General features: G+C 38.5%; 1 pseudogene; it reads left to right on the top strand.

Annotated features, from left to right (window-relative positions):
- The first annotated feature begins 9487 nt into the window (after positions 1-9487).
- LOC121281709 lies at positions 9488-9596 on the top strand (annotated as a pseudogene).
- The last annotated feature ends 14817 nt before the right edge of the window (positions 9597-24413 follow it).

The following is a 24413-nucleotide window of genomic DNA, read 5'->3' as shown; positions in this document are numbered from 1 at the left end:
TCACAATGGCAAACTATGAAACAATGTAACTTCATCTGAATAGGAACAGATGGAAACGGGTTTGTACTCGAAAGAGTTACAATACATGAAGGCTTGGCCTAAGTAGCCAAGTGGTTATGGTACTGGGTTTATAACCCCAAGGTCAAGAGTTCAAATCTCACACTGGTAAACTATGAAACAATGTAACTTCATCTGAAACAGATGGAAACAGGTTTGTACTCGAAAGAGTTACAATACATGAAGCAGGCTTGGCCTAAGTAGCCAAGTGGTTATGGTACTGGGTTTATAACCCCAAGATCAAGAGTTCAAATCTCACAATGGCAAACTATGAAACAATGTAACTTCATCTGAAACAGATGGAAACAGGTTTACTCAAAAGAGTATCAAGAGTTCAAGTCTCACAATGGCAAACTATGAATCAAGAGTTCAAATCTCACAATGGCAAACTATGAAACAATGTAACTTCATCTGAAACAGATGGAAACAGGTTTACTCAAAAGAGTATCAAGAGTTCAAATCTCACAATGGCAAACTATGAAAAACTATGAACATAAATTTACTCAGCATCCAGTCACAAATTGCAATTCCTTTATCGCCAGTTTCGCTGGGCCTAAATAGCTAAGTGGTTATGGTACTGGGTTTGTAACCCCAAGATCAAGAGTTCAAATCTCACAATGGCAAACTATGAAACAATGTAACTTCATCTGAAACAGATGGAAACGTGTTTGTACTCGAAAGAGTTACACCTGTGGCTTGGCCTAAATAGCCAAGTGGTTATGGTACTGGGTTTGTAACCCCAAGATCAAGAGTTCAAATCTCACAATGGCAAACTATGAAACAATGTAACTTCATCTGAATAGGAACAGATGGAAACGGGTTTGTACTCGAAAGAGTTACAATACATGAAGGCTTGGCCTAAGTAGCCAAGTGGTTATGGTACTGGGTTTAAAACCCCAAGATCAAGAGTTCAAATCTCACACTGGTAAACTATGAAACAATGTAACTTCATCTGAAACAGATGGAAACAGGTTTGTACTCGAAAGAGTTACAATACATGAAGCACGCTTGGCCTAAGTAGCCAAGTGGTTATGGTACTGGGTTTATAACCCCAAGATCAAGAGTTCAAATCTCACAATGGCAAACTATGAAACAATGTAACTTCATCTGAAACAGATGGAAACAGGTTTACTCAAAAGAGTATCAAGAGTTCAAGTCTCACAATGGCAAACTATGAATCAAGAGTTCAAATCTCACAATGGCAAACTATGAAACAATGTAACTTCATCTGAAACAGATGGAAACAGGTTTACTCAAAAGAGTATCAAGAGTTCAAATCTCACAATGGCAAACTATGAAAAACTATGAACATAAATTTACTCAGCATCCAGTCACAAATTGCAATTCCTTTATCGCCAGTTTCGCTTGGCCTAAATAGCTAAGTGGTTATGGTACTGGGTTTGTAACCCCAAGATCAAGAGTTCAAATCTCACAATGGCAAACTATTAAACAATGTAACTTCATCTGAAACAGATGGAAACGTGTTTGTACTCGAAAGAGTTACACCTGTGGCTTGGCCTAAATAGCCAAGTGGTTATGGTACTGGGTTTGTAACCCCAAGATCAAGAGTTCAAATCTCACAATGACAAACTATGAAACAATATAACTTCATCTGAAACAGATGGAAAACGTGTTTGTACTCGAAAGAGTTACAATACATGAAGGCTTGGCCTAAGTAGCCAAGTGGTTATGGTACTGGGTTTATAACCCCAAGATCAAGAGTTCAAATCTCACAATGGCAAACTATGAAACAATGTAACTTCATCTGAAACAGATGGAAACAGGTTTACTCAAAAGAGTATCAAGAGTTCAAGTCTCACAATGGCAAACTATGAATCAAGAGTTCAAATCTCACAATGGCAAACTATGAAACAATGTAACTTCATCTGTATAAACAGATGGAAACGGGTTTGTACTCGAAAAAGCTTGGCCTAAACAGCCAAGTGGTTATGGTTAAACTCGAAAGAGTTACAATACATGAAGGCTTGGCCTAAGTAGCCAAGTGGTTATGGTACTGGGTTTATAACCCCAAGATCAAGAGTTCAAATCTCACACTGGTAAACTATGAAACAATGTAACTTCATCTGAAACAGATGGAAACGGGTTTGTACTCGAAAAAGCTTGGCCTAAACAGCCAAGTGGTTATGGTTAAACTCGAAAGAGTTACAATACATGAAGGCTTGGCCTAAGTAGCCAAGTGGTTATGGTACTGGGTTTATAACCCCAAGATCAAGAGTTCAAATCTCACAATGGCAAACTATGAAACAATGTAACTTCATCTGAAACAGATGGAAACAGGTTTACTCAAAAGAGTATCAAGAGTTCAAGTCTCACAATGGCAAACTATGAATCAAGAGTTCAAATCTCACAATGGCAAACTATGAAACAATGTAACTTCATCTGAAACAGATGGAAACAGGTTTACTCAAAAGAGTATCAAGAGTTCAAATCTCACAATGGCAAACTATGAAAAACTATGAACATAAATTTACTCAGCATCCAGTCACAAATTGCAATTCCTTTATCGCCAGTTTCGCTTGGCCTAAATAGCTAAGTGGTTATGGTACTGGGTTTGTAACCCCAAGATCAAGAGTTCAAATCTCACAATGGCAAACTATGAAACAATGTAACTTCATCTGAAACAGATGGAAACGTGTTTGTACTCGAAAGAGTTACACCTGTGGCTTGGCCTAAATAGCCAAGTGGTTATGGTACTGGGTTTGTAACCCCAAGATCAAGAGTTCAAATCTCACAATGGCAAACTATGAAACAATGTAACTTCATCTGAAACAGATGGAAACGGGTTTGTACTCGAAAGAGTTACAATACATGAAGGCTTGGCCTAAGTAGCCAAGTGGTTATGGTACTGGGTTTATAACCCCAAGATCAAGAGTTCAAATCTCACACTGGTAAACTATGAAACAATGTAACTTCATCTGAAACAGATAGAAACAGGTTTGTACTCAAAAGAGTTACAATACATGAAGGCTTGGCCTAAGTAGCCAAGTGGTTATGGTACTGGGTTTATAACCCCAAGATCAAGAGTTCAAATCTCACAATGGCAAACTATGAAACAATGTAACTTCATCTGAAACAGATGGAAACAGGTTTACTCAAAAGAGTATCAAGAGTTCAAGTCTCACAATGGCAAACTATGAATCAAGAGTTCAAATCTCACAATGGCAAACTATGAAACAATGTAACTTCATCTGAAACAGATGGAAACAGGTTTACTCAAAAGAGTATCAAGAGTTCAAATCTCACAATGGCAAACTATGAAAAACTATGAACATAAATTTACTCAGCATCCAGTCACAAATTGCAATTCCTTTATGGCTTGGCCTAAATAGCCAAGTGGTTATGGTACTGGGTTTGTAACCCCAAGATCAAGAGTTCAAATCTCACAATGGCAAACTATGTAACTTCATCTGAAACAGATGGAAACGGGTTTGTACTCGAAAGAGTTACAATACATGAAAGCTTGGCCTAAGTAGCCAAGTGGTTATGGTACTGGGTTTGTAACCCCAAGATCAAGAGTTCAAATCTCACAATGGCAAACTATGAAAAACTATGAACATAAATTTACTCAGCATCCAGTCACAAATTGCAATTCCTTTATGGATTTGCCTAAATAGCCAAGTGGTTATGATACTGGGTTTGTAACCCCAAGATCAAGAGTTCAAATCTCACAATGGCAAACTATGTAACTTCATCTGAAACAGATGGAAACGGGTTTGTACTCGAACGAGTTACAATACATGAAAGCTTGGCCTAAGTAGCCAAGTGGTTATGGTACTGGGTTTGTAACCCCAAGATCAAGAGTTCAAATCTCACAATGGCAAACTATGAAACAATGTAACTTCATCTGAAACAGATGGAAATGGGTTTGTACTCGAAAGAGGTACAATACATGAAGGCTTGGCCTAAATAGCCAAGTGGTTATGGTACTGGGTTTGCAACCCCAAGAAGCTTGGCCTAAATGGCCAAGTGGTTATGGTACTGGGTTTGTAACCCCAAGATCAAAAGTTCAAATCTCACAATGGCAAAACTATGAAACAATGTAACTTCATCTGAAACAGATGGAAACGGGTTTGTACTCGAAAGAGCTACAATACATGAAAGCTTGGCCTAAATAGCCAAGTGGTTATGGTACTGGGTTTATAACCCCAAGATCAAGAGTTCAAATCTCACAATGGCAAACTATGAAAAACTATGAACATAAATTTACTCAGCATCCAGTCACAAATTGCAATTCCTTTATGGCTTGGCCTAAATAGCCAAGTGGTTATGGTACTGGGTTTATAACCCCAAGATCAAGAGTTCAAATCTCACAATGGCAAACTATGAAAAACTATGAACATAAATTTACTCAGCATCCAGTCACAAATTGCAATTCCTTTATGGCTTGGCCTAAATAGCCAAGTGGTTATGGTACTGGGTTTGTAACCCCAAGATCAAGAGTTCAAATCTCACAATGGCAAACTATGAAACAATGTAATTTTAGCTTGGCCTAAATAGCCAAGTGGTTATGGCATTGGGTTTGTAACCCCCAGATCAAGTGTTCAAATCTCACAATGGCAAACTATGGAACAAAGTGACTTCATCTGAAACAGATGGAAACAGGTTTGTACTCTAAAGAGTATCAAGAGTTCAAATCTCACAATGGCAAACTATGAAACAATGTAACTTCATCTGAAACAGATGGAAACGGGTTTGTACTCGAAAGAGTTACAAAAAAAAGGAAGAGATGCTGTTTGCTTGGCCTAAATAGCCAAGTGGTTATGTTACTGGGTTTGTAACCCCAAAATCAAGAGTTCAAATCTCACAATGGCAAAACAATGAAATGGAAGAGACATTGAAAAAATTTAGCTTGGCATAAATAGCCAAGTGGTTATGGTACTGGGTTTGTAACCCCAAGATCAAGAGTTCAAATCTCACAATGGCAAACTATGAAACAATATAACTTCATCTGAAACAGATGGAAAACGTGTTTGTACTCGAAAGAGTTACAATACATGAAGGCTTGGCCTAAGTAGCCAAGTGGTTATGGTACTGGGTTTATAACCCCAAGATCAAGAGTTCAAATCTCACAATGGCAAACTATGAAACAATGTAACTTCATCTGAAACAGATGGAAACAGGTTTACTCAAAAGAGTATCAAGAGTTCAAGTCTCACAATGGCAAACTATGAATCAAGAGTTCAAATCTCACAATGGCAAACTATGAAACAATGTAACTTCATCTGTATAAACAGATGGAAACGGGTTTGTACTCGAAAAAGCTTGGCCTAAACAGCCAAGTGGTTATGGTTAAACTCGAAAGAGTTACAATACATGAAGGCTTGGCCTAAGTAGCCAAGTGGTTATGGTACTGGGTTTATAACCCCAAGATCAAGAGTTCAAATCTCACACTGGTAAACTATGAAACAATGTAACTTCATCTGAAGCAGATGGAAACAGGTTTACTCAAAAGAGTATCAAGAGTTCAAGTCTCACAATGGCAAACTATGAATCAAGAGTTCAAATCTCACAATGGCAAACTATGAAACAATGTAACTTCATCTGAAACAGATGGAAACAGGTTTACTCAAAAGAGTATCAAGAGTTCAAATCTCACAATGGCAAACTACGAAAAACTATGAACATAAATTTACTCAGCATCCAGTCACAAATTGCAATTCCTTTATCGCCAGTTTCGCTTGGCCTAAATAGCTAAGTGGTTATGGTACTGGGTTTGTAACCCCAAGATCAAGAGTTCAAATCTCACAATGGCAAACTATGAAACAATGTAACTTCATCTGAAACAGATGGAAACGTGTTTGTACTCGAAAGAGTTACACCGGTGGCTTGGCCTAAATAGCCAAGTGGTTGTGGTACTGGGTTTGTAACCCAAAGATCAAGAGTTCAAATCTCACAATGGCAAACTATGAAACAATGTAACTTCATCTGAAACAGATGGAAACGGGTTTGTACTCGAAAGAGTTACAATACATGAAGGCTTGGCCTAAGTAGCCAAGTGGTTATGGTACTGGGTTTATAACCCCAAGATCAAGAGTTCTAATCTCACACTGGTAAACTATGAAACAATGTAACTTCATCTGAAACAGATAGAAACAGGTTTGTACTCAAAAGAGTTACAATACATGAAGGCTTGGCCTAAGTAGCCAAGTGGTTATGGTACTGGGTTTATAACCCCAAGATCAAGAGTTCAAATCTCACAATGGCAAACTATGAAACAATGTAACTTCATCTGAAACAGATGGAAACAGGTTTACTCAAAAGAGTATCAAGAGTTCAAGTCTCACAATGGCAAACTATGAATCAAGAGTTCAAATCTCACAATGGCAAACTATGAAACAATGTAACTTCATCTGAAACAGATGGAAACAGGTTTACTCAAAAGAGTATCAAGAGTTCAAATCTCACAATGGCAAACTATGAAAAACTATGAACATAAATTTACTCAGCATCCAGTCACAAATTGCAATTCCTTTATGGCTTGGCCTAAATAGCCAAGTGGTTATGGTACTGGGTTTGTAACCCCAAGATCAAGAGTTCAAATCTCACAATGGCAAACTATGTAACTTCATCTGAAACAGATGGAAACGGGTTTGTACTCGAAAGAGTTACAATACATGAAAGCTTGGCCTAAGTAGCCAAGTGGTTATGGTACTGGGTTTATAACCCCAAGATCAAGAGTTCAAATCTCACACTGGTAAACTATGAAACAATGTAACTTCATCTGAAACAGATGGAAACGGGTTTGTACTCGAAAAAGCTTTGCCTAAACAGCCAAGTGGTTATGGTTAAACTCGAAAGAGTTACAATACATGAAGGCTTGGCCTAAGTAGCCAAGTGGTTATGGTACTGGGTTTATAACCCCAAGATCAAGAGTTCAAATCTCACAATGGCAAACTATGAAACAATGTAACTTCATCTGAAACAGATGGAAACAGGTTTACTCAAAAGAGTATCAAGAGTTCAAGTCTCACAATGGCAAACTATGAATCAAGAGTTCAAATCTCACAATGGCAAACTATGAAACAATGTAACTTCATCTGAAACAGATGGAAACAGGTTTACTCAAAAGAGTATCAAGAGTTCAAATCTCACAATGGCAAACTATGAAAAACTATGAACATAAATTTACTCAGCATCCAGTCACAAATTGCATTTCCTTTATGGCTTGGCCTAAATAGCCAAGTGGTTATGGTACTGGGTTTGTAACCCCAAGATCAAGAGTTCAAATCTAACAATGGCAAACTATGTAACTTCATCTGAAACAGATGGAAACGGGTTTGTACTCGAAAGAGTTACAATACATGAAAGCTTGGCCTAAGTAGCCAAGTGGTTATGGTACTGGGTTTATAACCCCAAGATCAAGAGTTCAAATCTCACACTGGTAAACTATGAAACAATGTAACTTCATCTGAAACAGATGGAAACGGGTTTGTACTCGAAAAAGCTTTGCCTAAACAGCCAAGTGGTTATGGTTAAACTCGAAAGAGTTACAATACATGAAGGCTTGGCCTAAGTAGCCAAGTGGTTATGGTACTGGGTTTATAACCCCAAGATCAAGAGTTCAAATCTCACAATGGCAAACTATGAAACAATTTAACTTCATCTGAAACAGATGGAAACAGGTTTACTCAAAAGAGTATCAAGAGTTCAAGTCTCACAATGGCAAAATATGAATCAAGAGTTCAAATCTCACAATGGCAAACTATGAAACAATGTAACTTCATCTGAAACAGATGGAAACAGGTTTACTCAAAAGAGTATCAAGAGTTCAAGTCTCACAATGGCAAAATATGAATCAAGAGTTCAAATCTCACAATGGCAAACTATGAAACAATGTAACTTCATCTGAAACAGATGGAAACAGGTTTACTCAAAAGAGTATCAAGAGTTCAAATCTCACAATGGCAAACTATGAAAAACTATGAACATAAATTTACTCAGCATCCAGTCACAAATTGCAATTCCTTTATCGCCAGTTTCGCTTGGCCTAAATAGCTAAGTGGTTATGGTACTGGGTTTGTAACCCCAAGATCAAGAGTTCAAATCTCACAATGGCAAACTATGAAACAATGTAACTTCATCTGAAACAGATGGAAACGTGTTTGTACTCGAAAGAGTTACACCTGTGGCTTGGCCTAAATAGCCAAGTGGTTATGGTACTGGGTTTGTAACCCCAAGATCAAGAGTTCAAATCTCACAATGGCAAACTATGAAACAATGTAACTTCATCTGAATAGGAACAGATGGAAACGGGTTTGTACTCGAAAGAGTTACAATACATGAAGGCTTGGCCTAAGTAGCCAAGTGGTTATGGTACTGGGTTTATAACCCCAAGATCAAGAGTTCAAATCTCACACTGGTAAACTATGAAACAATGTAACTTCATCTGAAACAGATAGAAACAGGTTTGTACTCGAAAGAGTTACAATACATGAAGCAGGCTTGGCCTAAGTAGCCAAGTGGTTATGGTACTGGATTTATAACCCCAAGATCAAGAGTTCAAATCTCACAATGGCAAACTATGAAACAATGTAACTTCATCTGAAACAGATGGAAACGGGTTTGTACTCGAAAGAGTTACAAAAAACAGAAAGAGATGCTGTTTGCTTGGCCTAAATAGCCAAGTGGTTATGGTACTGGGTTTGTAACCCCAAGATCAAGAGTTCAAATCTCACAATGGCAAACTATGTAACTTCATCTGAAACAGATGGAAACGGGTTTGTACTCGAAAGAGTTACAAGACATGAAAGCTTGGCCTAAATAGCCAAGTGGTTATGGTACTGGGTTTATAACCCCAAGATCAAGAGTTCAAATCTCACAATGGCAAACTATGAAAAACTATGAACATAAATTTACTCAGCATCCAGTCACAAATTGCAATTCCTTTATGGCTTGGCCTAAATAGCCAAGTGGTTACGGTACTGGGTTTGTAACCCCAAGATCAAGAGTTCAAGTCTCACAATGGCAAACTATGAAACAATGTAATTTTAGCTTGGCCTAAATAGCCAAGTGGTTATGGTATTGGGTTTGTAACCCTAAGATCAAGAGTTCAAATCTCACAATGGGAAACGATGAAGAATTTTGGGCTTGGCCTAAATAGCCAAGTGGTTATGGTACTGGGCTTGCAACCCCAAGCTCAAGAGTTCAAATCTCACAATGGCAAACTATGAAATAATGTAACTTCATCTGAAACAGATGGAAATGAGTTTGTACTCGAAAGAGCTACAATACATGAAGGCTTGGCCTAAGTAGCCAAGTGGTTATGGTGCTTGGCCTAAATAGCCAAGTGGTTATGGTACTGGGTTTGTAACCTCCAAGATCAAGAGTTCAAATCTCACAATGGCAAAACTATGAAACAATGTAACTTCATCTGAAACAGATGGAAACGTTTGTAAGGCAGGCAGCAATTGCCTACGGCCATACTAGTCTGAAAACGCCTGATCTCGGAAGCTAAGTAGACTCAGGCCTGGTTAGTACTTGGATGGGAGACTGCCTGGGAATACCAGGTGCAGTAGGCTTTGCTTGGCCTAAATAGCCAAGTGGTTATGGTACTGGGTTTGTAACCCAAAGATCAAGAGTTCAAATCTCACAATGGCAAACTATGAAACAACGTAACTTCATCAGAAACAGATGGAAACGGGTTTGTACTCGAAAGAGTTACAATACATGAAAGCTTGGCCTAAATAGCCAAGTGGATATGGTACTGGGTTTATAACCCCAAGATCAAGAGTTCAAATCTCACAATGGAAAACTATGAAAAACTATGAACATAAATTTACTCAGCATCCAGTCACAAATTGCAATTCCTTTATGGCTTGGCCTAAATAGCCAAGTGGTTATGGTACTGGGTTTGTAATCCCAAGATCAAGAGTTCAAATCTCACAATGGCAAACTACGAATCAAGAGTTCAAATCTCACAATGGCAAACTATGAAACAATGTAACTTCATCTGAAACAGATGGAAACGTGTTTGTACTCGAAAGAGTTACAATTCATGAAGGCTTGGCCTAAGTAGCCAAGTGGTTATGGTACTGGGTTTATAACCCCAAGATCAAGAGTTCAAATCTCACAATGGCAAACTATGAAACAATGTAACTTCATCTGAAACAGATGGAAACAGGTTTACTCAAAAGAGTATCAAGAGTTCAAGTCTCACAATGGCAAACTATGAATCAAGAGTTCAAATCTCACAATGGCAAACTATGAAACAATGTAACTTCATCTGAAACAGATGGAAACAGGTTTACTCAAAAGAGTATCAAGAGTTCAAATCTCACAATGGCAAACTATGAAAAACTATGAACATAAATTTACTCAGCATCCAGTCACAAATTGCAATTCCTTTATCGCCAGTTTCGCTTGGCCTAAATAGCTAAGTGGTTATGGTACTGGGTTTGTAACCCCAAGATCAAGAGTTCAAATCTCACAATGGCAAACTATGAAACAATGTAACTTCATCTGAAACAGATGGAAACGTGTTTGTACTCGAAAGAGTTACACCTGTGGCTTGGCCTAAATAGCAAAGTGGTTATGGTACTGGGTTTGTAACCCCAAGATCAAGAGTTCAAATCTCACAATGGCAAACTATGAAACAATGTAATTTTGCTTGGCCTAAATAGCCAAGTGGTTATGGTCCTGGGTTTGTAACCCCAAGATCAATAGTTCAAATCTCACAATGGGAAACAATGTGACTTCATCTGAAACAGATGGGAACGGGTTTGTACTCGAAAGAGTTACAATACATGAAGGCTTGGCCTAAGTAGCCAAGTGGTTATGGTACTGGGTTTATAACCCCAAGATCAAGAGTTCAAATCTCACACTGGTAAACTATGAAACAATGTAACTTCATCTGAAACAGATGGAAACAGGTTTGTACTCGAAAGAGTTACAATACAGGAAGCAGGCTTGGCCTAAGTAGCCGAGTGGTTATGGTACTGGGTTTATAACCCCAAGATCAAGAGTTCAAATCTCACAATGGCAAACTATGAAACAATGTAACTTCATCTGAAACAGATGGAAACAGGTTTACTCAAAAGAGTATCAAGAGTTCAAATCTCACAATGGCAAACTATGAAAAACTATGAACATAAATTTACTCAGCATCCAGTCACAAATTGCAATTCCTTTATCGCCAGTTTCGCTTGGCCCAAATAGCTAAGTGGTTATGGTACTGGGTTTGTAACCCCAAGATCAAGAGTTCAAATCTCACAATGGCAAACTATGAAACAATGTAACTTCATCTGAAACAGATGGAAACGTGTTTGTACTCGAAAGAGTTACACCTGTGGCTTGGCCTAAATAGCCAAGTGGTTATGGTACTGGGTTTGTAACCCCAAGATCAAGAGTTCAAATCTCACAATGGCAAACTATGAAACAATGTAATTTTGCTTGGCCTAAATAGCCAAGTGGTTATGGTACTGGGTTTGTAACCCCAAGATCAAGAGTTCAAATCTCACAATGGGAAACAATGTGACTTCATCTGAAACAGATGGGAACGGGTTTGTACTCGAAAGAGTTACAATACATGCAGGCTTGGCCTAAGTAGCCAAGTGGTTATGGTACTGGGTTTATAACCCCTAGATCAAGAGTAAAATCTCACACTGGTAAACTATGAAACAATGTAACTTCATCCAAAACAGATGGAAACAGGTTTGTACTCGAAAGAGTTACAATACATGAAGCAGGCTTGGCCTAAGTAGCCAAGTGGTTATGGTACTGGGTTTATAACCCCAAGATCAAGAGTTCAAATCTCACAATTGCAAACTATGAAACAATGTAACTTCATCTGAAACAGATGGAAACAGGTTTACTCAAACGAGTATCAAGAGTTCAAGTCTCACAATGGCAAACTATGAATCAAGAGTTCAAATCTCACAATGGCAAACTATGAAACAATGTAACTTCATCTGAAACAGATGGAAACAGGTTTACTCAAAAGAGTATCAAGAGTTCAAATCTCACAATGGCAAACTATGAAAAACTATGAACATAAATTTACTCAGCATCCAGTCACAAATTGCAATTCCTTTATCACCAGTTTCGCTTGGCCTAAATAGCTAAGTTGTTATGGTACTGGGTTTGTAACCCCAAGATCAAGAGTTCAAATCTCACAATGGCAAACTATGAAACAATGTAACTTCATCTGAAACAGATGGAAACGTGTTTGTACTCGAAAGAGTTACACCTGTGGCTTGGCCTAAATAGCCAAGTGATTATGGTACTGGGTTTGTAACCCCAAGATCAAGAGTTCAAATCTCACAATGGCAAACTATGAAACAATGTAACTTCATCTGAATAGGAACAGATGGAAACGGGTTTGTACTCGAAAGAGTTACAATACATGAAGGCTTGGCCTAAGTAGCCAAGTGGTTATGGTACTGGGTTTATAACCCCAAGATCAAGAGTTCAAATCTCACACTGGTAAACTATGAAACAATGTAACTTCATCTGAAACAGATGGAAACAGGTTTGTACTCGAAAGAGTTACAATACATGAAGCAGGCTTGGCCTAAGTAGCCAAGTGGTTATGGTACTGGGTTTATAACCCCAAGATGAAGAGTTCAAATCTCACAATGGCAAACTATGAAACAATGTAACTTCATCTGAAACAGATGGAAACAGGTTTACTCAAAAGAGTATCAAGAGTTCAAGTCTCACAATGGCAAACTATGAATCAAGAGTTCAAATCTCACAATGGCAAACTATGAAACAATGTAACTTCATCTGAAACAGATGGAAACAGGTTTACTCAAAAGAGTATCAAGAGTTCAAATCTCACAATGGCAAACTATGAAAAACTATGAACATAAATTTACTCAGCATCCAGTCACAAATTGCAATTCCTTTATCGCCAGTTTCGCTTGGCCTAAATAGCTAAGTGGTTATGGCACTGGGTTTGTAACCCCAAGATCAAGAGTTCAAATCTCACAATGGCAAACTATGAAACAATGTAACTTCATCTGAAACAGATGGAAACGTGTTTGTACTCGAAAGAGTTACACCTGTGGCTTGGCCTAAATAGCCAAGTGGTTATGGTACTGGGTTTGTAACCCCAAGATCAAGAGTTCAAATCTCACAATGGCAAACTATGAAACAATGTAACTTCATCTGAAACAGATGGAAACGGGTTTGTACTCGAAAGAGTTACAATGCATGAAGGCTTGGCCTAAGTAGCCAACTGGTTATGGTACTGGGTTTATAACCCCAAGATCAAGAGTTCAAATCTCACACTGGTAAACTATGAAACAATGTAACTTCATCTGAAACAGATAGAAACAGGTTTGTACTCAAAAGAGTTACAATACATGAAGCAGGCTTGGCCTAAGTAGCCAAGTGGTTATGGTACTGGGTTTATAACCCCAAGATCAAGAGTTCAAATCTCACAATGGCAAACTATGAAACAATGTAACTTCATCTGAAACAGATGGAAACAGGTTTACTCAAAAGAGTATCAAGAGTTCAAGTCTCACAATGGCAAACTATGAATCAAGAGTTCAAATCTCACAATGGCAAACTATGAAACAATGTAACTTCATCTGAAACAGATGGAAACAGGTTTACTCAAAAGAGTATCAAGAGTTCAAATCTCACAATGGCAAACTATGAAAAACTATGAACATAAATTTACTCAGCATCCAGTCACAAATTGCAATTCCTTTATGGCTTGGCCTAAGTAGCCAAGTGGTTATGGTACTGGGTTTGTAACCCCAAGATCAAGAGTTCAAATCTCACAATGGCAAACTATGTAACTTCATCTGAAACAGATGGAAACGGGTTTGTACTCGAAAGAGTTACAATACATGAAAGCTTGGCCTAAGTAGCCAAGTGGTTATGGTACTGGGTTTGTAACCCCAAGATCAAGAGTTCAAATCTCACAATGGCAAACTATGAAAAACTATGAACATAAATTTACTCAGCATCCAGTCACAAATTGCAATTCCTTTATGGCTTGGCCTAAATAGCCAAGTGGTTATGGTACTGGGTTTGTAACCCCAAGATCAAGAGTTCAAATCTCACAATGGCAAACTATGTAACTTCATCTGAAACAGATGGAAACGGGTTTGTACTCGAAAGAGTTACAATACATGAAAGCTTGGCCTAAGTAGCCAAGTGGTTATGGTACTGGGTTTGTAACCCCAAGATCAAGAGTTCAAATCTCACAATGGCAAACTATGAAACAATGTAACTTCATCTGAAACAGATGGAAATGGGTTTGTACTCGAAAGAGGTACAATACATGAAGGCTTGGCCTAAATAGCCAAGTGGTTATGGTACTGGGTTTGCAACCCCAAGAAGCTTGGCCTAAATGGCCAAGTGGTTATGGTACTGGGTTTGTAACCCCAAGATCAAAAGTTCAAATCTCACAATGGCAAAACTATGAAACAATGTAACTTCATCTGAAACAGATGGAAATGGGTTTGTACTCGAAAGAGCTACAATACATGAAAGCTTGGCCTAAATAGCCAAGTGGTTATGGTACTGGGTTTATAACCCCAAGATCAAGAGTTCAAATCTCACAATGGCAAACTATGAAAAACTATGAACATAAATTTACTCAGCATCCAGTCACAAATTGCAATTCCTTTATGGCTTGGCCTAAATAGCCAAGTGGTTATGGTACTGGGTTTATAACCCCAAGATCAAGAGTTCAAATCTCACAATGGCAAACTATGAAAAACTATGAACATAAATTTACTCACCATAAAGTCACAAATTGCAATTCCTTTATGGCTTGGCCTAAATAGCCAAGTGGTTATGGTACTGGGTTTGTAACCCCAAGATCGAGAGTTCAAATCTCACAATGGCAAACTATGAAACAATGTAATTTTAGCTGGGCCTAAATAGCCAAGTGGTTATGGTATTGGGTTTGTAACCCCCAGATCAAGTGTTCAAATCTCACAATGGCAAACTATGGAACAAAGTGACTTCATCTGAAACAGATGGAAACAGGTTTGTACTCGAAAGAGTATCAAGAGTTCAAATCTCACAATGGCAAACTATGAAACAATGTAACTTCATCTGAAACAGATGGAAACGGGTTTGTACTCGAAAGAGTTACAAAAAAAAGGAAGAGATGCTGTTTGCTTGGCCTAAATAGCCAAGTGGTTATGGTACTGGGTTTGTAACCCCAAAATCAAGAGTTCAAATCTCACAATGGCAAAACAATGAAATGGAAGAGACATTGAAAAAATTTAGCTTGGCCTAAATAGCCAAGTGGTTATGGTACTGGGTTTGTAACCCCAAGATCAAGAGTTCAAATCTCACAATGGCAAACTATGAAACAATATAACTTCATCTGAAACAGATGGAAAACGTGTTTGTACTCGAAAGAGTTACAATACATGAAGGCTTGGCCTAAGTAGCCAAGTGGTTATGGTACTGGGTTTATAACCCCAAGATCAAGAGTTCAAATCTCACAATGGCAAACTATGAAACAATGTAACTTCATCTGAAACAGATGGAAACAGGTTTGTGCTCGAAAGAGTTACAATACATGAAGCAGGCTTGGCCTAAGTAGCCAAGTGGTTATGGTACTGGGTTTATAACCCCAAGATCAAGAGTTCAAATCTCACAATGGCAAACTATGAAACAATGTAACTTCATCTGAAACAGATGGAAACAGGTTTACTCAAAAGAGTATCAAGAGTTCAAGTCTCACAATGGCAAACTATGAATCAAGAGTTCAAATCTCACAATGGCAAACTATGAAACAATGTAATTTCATCTGAATAAGAACAGATGGAAACATGTTTGTACTCAAAAGAGTTACAACCCTCTGGGGTCGACAGTTCTAACTCGAAAGAGATACAATACATGAAGCAGGCTTAAAAAACAAAAATAAAAAAAAAAATAAAAAAAAAAATATATGGCTTGGCCTAAATAGCCAAGTGGTTATGGTACTGGGTTTGTAACCCCAAGATCAAGAGTTCAAATCTCACAATGGCAAACTATGTAACTTCATCTGAAACAGATGGAAACGGATTTGTACTCGAAAGAGTTACAATACATGAAAGCTTGGCCTAAGTAGCCAAGTGGTTATGGTACTGGGTTTGTAACCCCAAGATCAAGAGTTCAAATTTCACAAAGCTTGGCCTAAATAGCCAAGTGGTTATGGTGCTGGGTTTGTAACCCCAAGATCAAGAGTTCAAATCTCACAATGGCTTTATCCCAATTTTGGGCTTGGCCTAAATAGCCAAGTGGTTATGGTACTGGGCTTGTAACCCCAAGATCAAGAGTTCAAATCTCACAATGGCAAACTATGAAACAATGTAACTTCATCTGAAACAGATGGAAACGTGTTTGTACTCGAAAGAGTTACAATACATGAAGGCTTGGCCTAAACAGCCAAGTGGTTATGGTAATGGGTTTGTAACCCCAAGATCAAGAGTTCAAATCTCACAATGGCAAAACAATGAAATGGAAGAGACATTGGCTTGGCCTAAATAGCCAAGTGGTTATTGTACTGGGTTTGTAACCCCAAGATCAAGAGTTCAAATCTCACAATGGCAAACTATGAAACAATGTCACTTCATCTGAATAGGAACAGATGGAAACAGGTTTGTACTCGAAAGAGTTACAATACATGAAGGCTTGGCCTAAACAGCCAAGTGGTTATGGTACTGGATTTGTAACCCCAAGATCAAGAGTTCAAATCTCACAATGGCAAAACTATGAAACAATGTAACTTCATCTGAAACAGATGGAAGTGGATTTTGCTTGGCCTAAGTAGCCAAGTGGTTATGGTAATGGGTTTGTAACCCCAAGATCAAGAGTTCAAATCTCACAATGGCAAACTATGAAACAATGTAACTTCATCTGAAACAGATGGAAACGGGTTTGTACTCGAAAGAGTTACAATACATGAAGGCTTGGCCTAAACAGCCAAGTGGTTATGGTACTGGGTTTGTAACCCCAAGATCAAGAGTTCAAATCTCACAATGGCAAACTATGAAGCAATGTAACTTCATCTGAAACAGATGGAAACGTGTTTGTACTCAAAAGAGTTACAATACATGAAGGCTTGGCCTAAATAGCCAAGTGGTTATGGTACTGGGTTTGTAACCCCAAGATCAAGAGTTCAAATCTCACAATGGCAAACTATGAAGCAATGTAACTTCATCTGAAACAGATGGAAACGGGTTTGTACTCGAAAGAGTTACAATACATGAAGGCTTGGCCTAAATAGCCAAGTGGTTATGGCACTGGGTTTGTAACCCTAAGATCAAGAGTTCAAATCTCACAATGGCAAAACTATGAAACAATGTAACTTCATCTGAAACAGATGGAAGTGGATTTTGCTTGGCCTAAGTAGCCAAGTGGTTATGGTAATGGGTTTGTAACCCCAAGATCAAGAGTTCAAATCTCACAATGGCAAACTATGAAACAATGTAACTTCATCTGAAACAGATGGAAACGGGTTTGTACTCGAAAGAGCTACAATACATGAAGGCTTGGCCTAAACAGCCAAGTGGTTATGGTACTGGGTTTGTAACCCCAAGATCAAGAGTTCAAATTTCACAATGGCAAACTATGAAGCAATGTAACTTCATCTGAAACAGATGGAAACGGGTTTGTACTCGAAAGAGTTACAATACATGAAGGCTTGGCCTAAGTAGCCAAGTGGTTATGGTACTGGGTTTATAACCCCAAGATCAAGAGTTCAAATCTCTCACTGGTAAACTATGAAACAATGTAACTTCATGTGAAACAGATGGAAACAGGTTTGTACTCGAAAGAGTTACAATACATGAAGCAGGCTTGGCCTAAGTAGCCAAGTGGTTATGGTACTGGGTTTATAACCCCAAGATCAAGAGTTCAAATCTCACAATGGCAAACTATGAAACAATGTAACTTCATCTGAAACAGATGGAAACAGGTTTACTCAAAAGAGTATCAAGAGTTCAAATCTCACAATGGCAAACTATGAAAAACTATGAACATAAATTTACTCAGCATCCAGTCACAAATTGCAATTCCTTTATCGCCAGTTTTGCTTGGCCTAAATAGCTAAGTGGGTATGGTACTGGGTTTGTAACCCCAGGATCAAGAGTTCAAATCTCACAATGGCAAACTATGAAACAATGTAACTTCGCCTGAAACAGATGGAAACGTGTTTGTACTCGAAAGAGTTACACCTGTGGCTTGGCCTAAATAGCCAAGTGGTTATGGTACTGGGTTTGTAACCCCAAGATCAAGAGTTCAAATCTCACAATGGGAAACAATGTGACTTCATCTGAAACAGATGGGAACGGGTTTGTACTCGAAAGAGTTACAATACATGAAGGCTTGGCCTAAGTAGCCAAGTGGTTATGGTACTGGGTTTATAACCCCAAGATCAAGAGTTCAAATCTCACACTGGTAAACTATGAAACAATGTAACTTCATCTGAAACAGATGGAAACAGGTTTGTACTCGAAAGAGTTACAATACATGAAGCAGGCTTGGCCTAAGTAGCCAAGTGGTTATGGTACTGGGTTTATAACCCCAAGATCAAGAGTTCAAATCTCACAATAGCAAACTATGAAACAATATAACCTCATCTGTATAAACAGATGAAGAGTGGTAGCTTTAGTGTGTTGATTCTTTATGCACCAGAGTGGCACAGTGGAAGTGTGCTGGGCCTATAACCCAGAGGTGGATGGATCGAAACCACCCTCTGCTATTTATATACCCACTAAAATAAACGTTGGGCTTGGCCTAAATAGCCAAGTGGTTATGGTACTGGGTTTGTAACCCCAAGATCAAGAGTTCAAATCTCACAATGGCAAACTATGAAGCAATGTAACTTCATCTGAAACAGATGGAAACGGGTTTGTACTCGAAAGAGTTACAATACATGAAGGCTTGGCCTAAATAGCCAAGTGGTTATGGTACTGGGTTTGTTAACCCCAAGATCAAGAGTTCAAATCTCACAATGGCAAAACTAGGGGCTTGGCCTAAATAGCCAAGTGGTTATGGTACTGGGTTTGCTATCTCAAGATCAAGAGTTCAAATCTCACAATGGCAAACTATGGAACAAAGTGACTTCATCTGAAACAGATGGAAACAGGTTTGTACTCGAAAGAGTATCAAGAGTTCAAATCTCACAATGGCAAACTATGAAACAATGTAACTTCATCTGAAACAGATGGAAACGGGTTTGTACTCGAAAGAGTTACAAAAAAAAGGAAGAGATGCTGTTTGCTTGGCCTAAATAGCCAAGTGGTTATGGTACTGGGTTTGTAACCCCAAAATCAAGAGTTCAAATCTCACAATGGCAAAACAATGAAATGGAAGAGACATTGAAAAAATTTAGCTTGGCCTAAATAGCCAAGTGGTTATGGTACTGGGTTTGTAACCCCAAGATCAAGAGTTCAAATCTCACAATGGCAAACTATGAAACAATATAACTTCATAAGAAACAGATGGAAAACGTGTTTGTACTCGAAAGAGTTACAATACATGAAGGCTTGGCCTAAGTAGCCAAGTGGTTATGGTACTGGGTTTATAACCCCAAGATCAAGAGTTCAAATCTCACAATGGCAAACTATGAAACAATGTAACTTCATCTGAAACAGATGGAAACAGGTTTGTGCTCGAAAGAGTTACAATACATTAAGCAGGCTTGGCCTAAGTAGCCAAGTGGTTATGGTACTGGGTTTATAACCCCAAGATCAAGAGTTCAAATCTCACAATGGCAAACTATGAAACAATGTAACTTCATCTGAAACAGATGGAAACAGGTTTACTCAAAAGAGTATCAAGAGTTCAAGTCTCACAATGGCAAACTATGAATCAAGAGTTCAAATCTCACAATGGCAAACTATGAAACAATGTAATTTCATCTGAATAAGAACAGATGGAAACATGTTTGTACTCAAAAGAGTTACAACCCTCTGGGGTCGACAGTTCTAACTCGAAAGAGATACAATACATGAAGCAGGCTTAAAAAACAAAAATAAAAAAAAAAATAAAAAAAAAATATATGGCTTGGCCTAAATAGCCAAGTGGTTATGGTACTGGGTTTGTAACCCCAAGATCAAGAGTTCAAATCTCACAATGGCAAACTATGTAACTTCATCTGAAACAGATGGAAACGGGTTTGTACTCGAAAGAGTTACAATACATGAAAGCTTGGCCTAAGTAGCCAAGTGGTTATGGTACTGGGTTTGTAACCCCAAGATCAAGAGTTCAAATTTCACAAAGCTTGGCCTAAATAGCCAAGTGGTTATGGTGCTGGGTTTGTAACCCCAAGATCAAGAGTTCAAATCTCACAATGGCTTTATCCCAATTTTGGGCTTGGCCTAAATAGCCAAGTGGTTATGGTACTGGGCTTGTAACCCCAAGATCAAGAGTTCAAATCTCACAATGGCAAACTATGAAACAATGTAACTTCATCTGAAACAGATGGAAACGTGTTTGTACTCAAAAGAGTTACAATACATGAAGGCTTGGCCTAAACAGCCAAGTGGTTATGGTAATGGGTTTGTAACCCCAAGATCAAGAGTTCAAATCTCACAATGGCAAAACAATGAAATGGAAGAGACATTGGCTTGGCCTAAATAGCCAAGTGGTTATTGTACTGGGTTTGTAACCCCAAGATCAAGAGTTCAAATCTCACAATGGCAAACTATGAAACAATGTCACTTCATCTGAATAGGAACAGATGGAAACAGGTTTGTACTCGAAAGAGTTACAATACATGAAGGCTTGGCCTAAACAGCCAAGTGGTTATGGTACTGGATTTGTAACCCCAAGATCAAGAGTTCAAATCTCACAATGGCAAAACTATGAAACAATGTAACTTCGCCTGAAACAGATGGAAACGTGTTTGTACTCGAAAGAGTTACACCTGTGGCTTGGCCTAAATAGCCAAGTGGTTATGGTACTGGGTTTGTAACCCCAAGATCAAGAGTTCAAATCTCACAATGGGAAACAATGTGACTTCATCTGAAACAGATGGGAACGGGTTTGTACTCGAAAGAGTTACAATACATGAAGGCTTGGCCTAAGTAGCCAAGTGGTTATGGTACTGGGTTTATAACCCCAAGATCAAGAGTTCAAATCTCACACTGGTAAACTATGAAACAATGTAACTTCATCTGAAACAGATGGAAACAGGTTTGTACTCGAAAGAGTTACAATACATGAAGCAGGCTTGGCCTAAGTAGCCAAGTGGTTATGGTACTGGGTTTATAACCCCAAGATCAAGAGTTCAAATCTCACAATAGCAAACTATGAAACAATATAACCTCATCTGTATAAACAGATGAAGAGTGGTAGCTTTAGTGTGTTGATTCTTTATGCACCAGAGTGGCACAGTGGAAGTGTGCTGGGCCTATAACCCAGAGGTGGATGGATCGAAACCACCCTCTGCTATTTATATACCCACTAAAATAAACGTTGGGCTTGGCCTAAATAGCCAAGTGGTTATGGTACTGGGTTTGTAACCCCAAGATCAAGAGTTCAAATCTCACAATGGCAAACTATGAAGCAATGTAACTTCATCTGAAACAGATGGAAACGGGTTTGTACTCGAAAGAGTTACAATACATGAAGGCTTGGCCTAAATAGCCAAGTGGTTATGGTACTGGGTTTGTTAACCCCAAGATCAAGAGTTCAAATCTCACAATGGCAAAACTAGGGGCTTGGCCTAAATAGCCAAGTGGTTATGGTACTGGGTTTGCTATCTCAAGATCAAGAGTTCAAATCTCACAATGGCAAACTATGGAACAAAGTGACTTCATCTGAAACAGATGGAAACAGGTTTGTACTCGAAAGAGTATCAAGAGTTCAAATCTCACAATGGCAAACTATGAAACAATGTAACTTCATATGAAACAGATGGAAACGGGTTTGTACTCGAAAGAGTTACAAAAAAAAGGAAGAGATGCTGTTTGCTTGGCCTAAATAGCCAAGTGGTTATGGTACTGGGTTTGTAACCCCAAAATCAAGAGTTCAAATCTCACAATGGCAAAACAATGAAATGGAAGAGACATTGAAAAAATTTAGCTTGGCCTAAATAGCCAAGTGGTTATGGTACTGGGTTTGTAACCCCAAGATCAAGAGTTCAAATCTCACAATGGCAAACTATGAAACAATATAACTTCATCTGAAACAGATGGAAAACGTGTTTGTACTCGAAAGAGTTACAATACATGAAGGCTTGGCCTAAGTAGCCAAGTGGTTATGGTACTGGGTTTATAACCCCAAGATCAAGAGTTCAAATCTCACAATGGCAAACTATGAAACAATGTAACTTCATCTGAAACAGATGGAAACAGGTTTGTGCTCGAAAGAGTTACAATACATGAAGCAGGCTTGGCCTAAGTAGCCAAGTGGTTATGGTACTGGGTTTATAACCCCAAGATCAAGAGTTCAAATCTCACAATGGCAAACTATGAAACAATGTAACTTCATCTGAAACAGATGGAAACAGGTTTACTCAAAAGAGTATCAAGAGTTCAAGTCTCACAATGGCAAACTATGAATCAAGAGTTCAAATCTCACAATGGCAAACTATGAAACAATGTAATTTCATCTGAATAAGAACAGATGGAAACATGTTTGTACTCAAAAGAGTTACAACCCTCTGGGGTCGACAGTTCTAACTCGAAAGAGATACAATACATGAAGCAGGCTTAAAAAACAAAAATAAAAAAAAAAATAAAAAAAAAAATATATGGCTTGGCCTAAATAGCCAAGTGGTTATGGTACTGGGTTTGTAAACCCAAGATCAAGAGTTCAAATCTCACAATGGCAAACTATGTAACTTCATCTGAAACAGATGGAAACGGGTTTGTACTCGAAAGAGTTACAATACATGAAAGCTTGGCCTAAGTAGCCAAGTGGTTATGGTACTGGGTTTGTAACCCCAAGATCAAGAGTTCAAATTTCACAAAGCTTGGCCTAAATAGCCAAGTGGTTATGGTGCTGGGTTTGTAACCCCAAGGTCAAGAGTTCAAATCTCACAATGGCTTTATCCCAATTTTGGGCTTGGCCTAAATAGCCAAGTGGTTATGGTACTGGGCTTGTAACCCCAAGATCAAGAGTTCAAATCTCACAATGGCAAACTATGAAACAATGTAACTTCATCTGAAACAGATGGAAACGTGTTTGTACTCGAAAGAGTTACAATACATGAAGGCTTGGCCTAAACAGCCAAGTGGTTATGGTAATGGGTTTGTAACCCCAAGATCAAGAGTTCAAATCTCACAATGGCAAAACAATGAAATGGAAGAGACATTGGCTTGGCCTAAATAGCCAAGTGGTTATTGTACTGGGTTTGTAACCCCAAGATCAAGAGTTCAAATCTCACAATGGCAAACTATGAAACAATGTCACTTCATCTGAATAGGAACAGATGGAAACAGGTTTGTACTCGAAAGAGTTACAATACATGAAGGCTTGGCCTAAACAGCCAAGTGGTTATGGTACTGGATTTGTAACCCCAAGATCAAGAGTTCAAATCTCACAATGGCAAAACTATGAAACAATGTAACTTCATCTGAAACAGATGGAAGTGGATTTTGCTTGGCCTAAGTAGCCAAGTGGTTATGGTAATGGGTTTGTAACCCCAAGATCAAGAGTTCAAATCTCACAATGGCAAACTATGAAACAATGTAACTTCATCTGAAACAGATGGAAACGGGTTTGTACTCGAAAGAGTTACAATACATGAAGGCTTGGCCTAAACAGCCAAGTGGTTATGGTACTGGGTTTGTAACCCCAAGATCAAGAGTTCAAATCTCACAATGGCAAACTATGAAGCAATGTAACTTCATCTGAAACAGATGGAAACGTGTTTGTACTCAAAAGAGTTACAATACATGAAGGCTTGGCCTAAATAGCCAAGTGGTTATGGTACTGGGTTTGTAACCCCAAGATCAAGAGTTCAAATCTCACAATGGCAAACTATGAAGCAATGTAACTTCATCTGAAACAGATGGAAACGGGTTTGTACTCGAAAGAGTTACAATACATGAAGGCTTGGCCTAAATAGCCAAGTGGTTATGGCACTGGGTTTGTAACCCTAAGATCAAGAGTTCAAATCTCACAATGGCAAAACTATGAAACAATGTAACTTCATCTGAAACAGATGGAAGTGGATTTTGCTTGGCCTAAGTAGCCAAGTGGTTATGGTAATGGGTTTGTAACCCCAAGATCAAGAGTTCAAATCTCACAATGGCAAACTATGAAACAATGTAACTTCATCTGAAACAGATGGAAACGGGTTTGTACTCGAAAGAGCTACAATACATGAAGGCTTGGCCTAAACAGCCAAGTGGTTATGGTACTGGGTTTGTAACCCCAAGATCAAGAGTTCAAATTTCACAATGGCAAACTATGAAGCAATG

This window comes from Carcharodon carcharias, chromosome 8 (assembly GCF_017639515.1).
Source record: "Carcharodon carcharias isolate sCarCar2 chromosome 8, sCarCar2.pri, whole genome shotgun sequence".
NCBI classification, from domain to species: Eukaryota; Metazoa; Chordata; class Chondrichthyes; order Lamniformes; family Lamnidae; genus Carcharodon; species Carcharodon carcharias.
The sequence above is the reverse complement of the archived record's forward strand: the minus strand, read 5'-3'. Positions and strand labels throughout refer to the sequence as shown.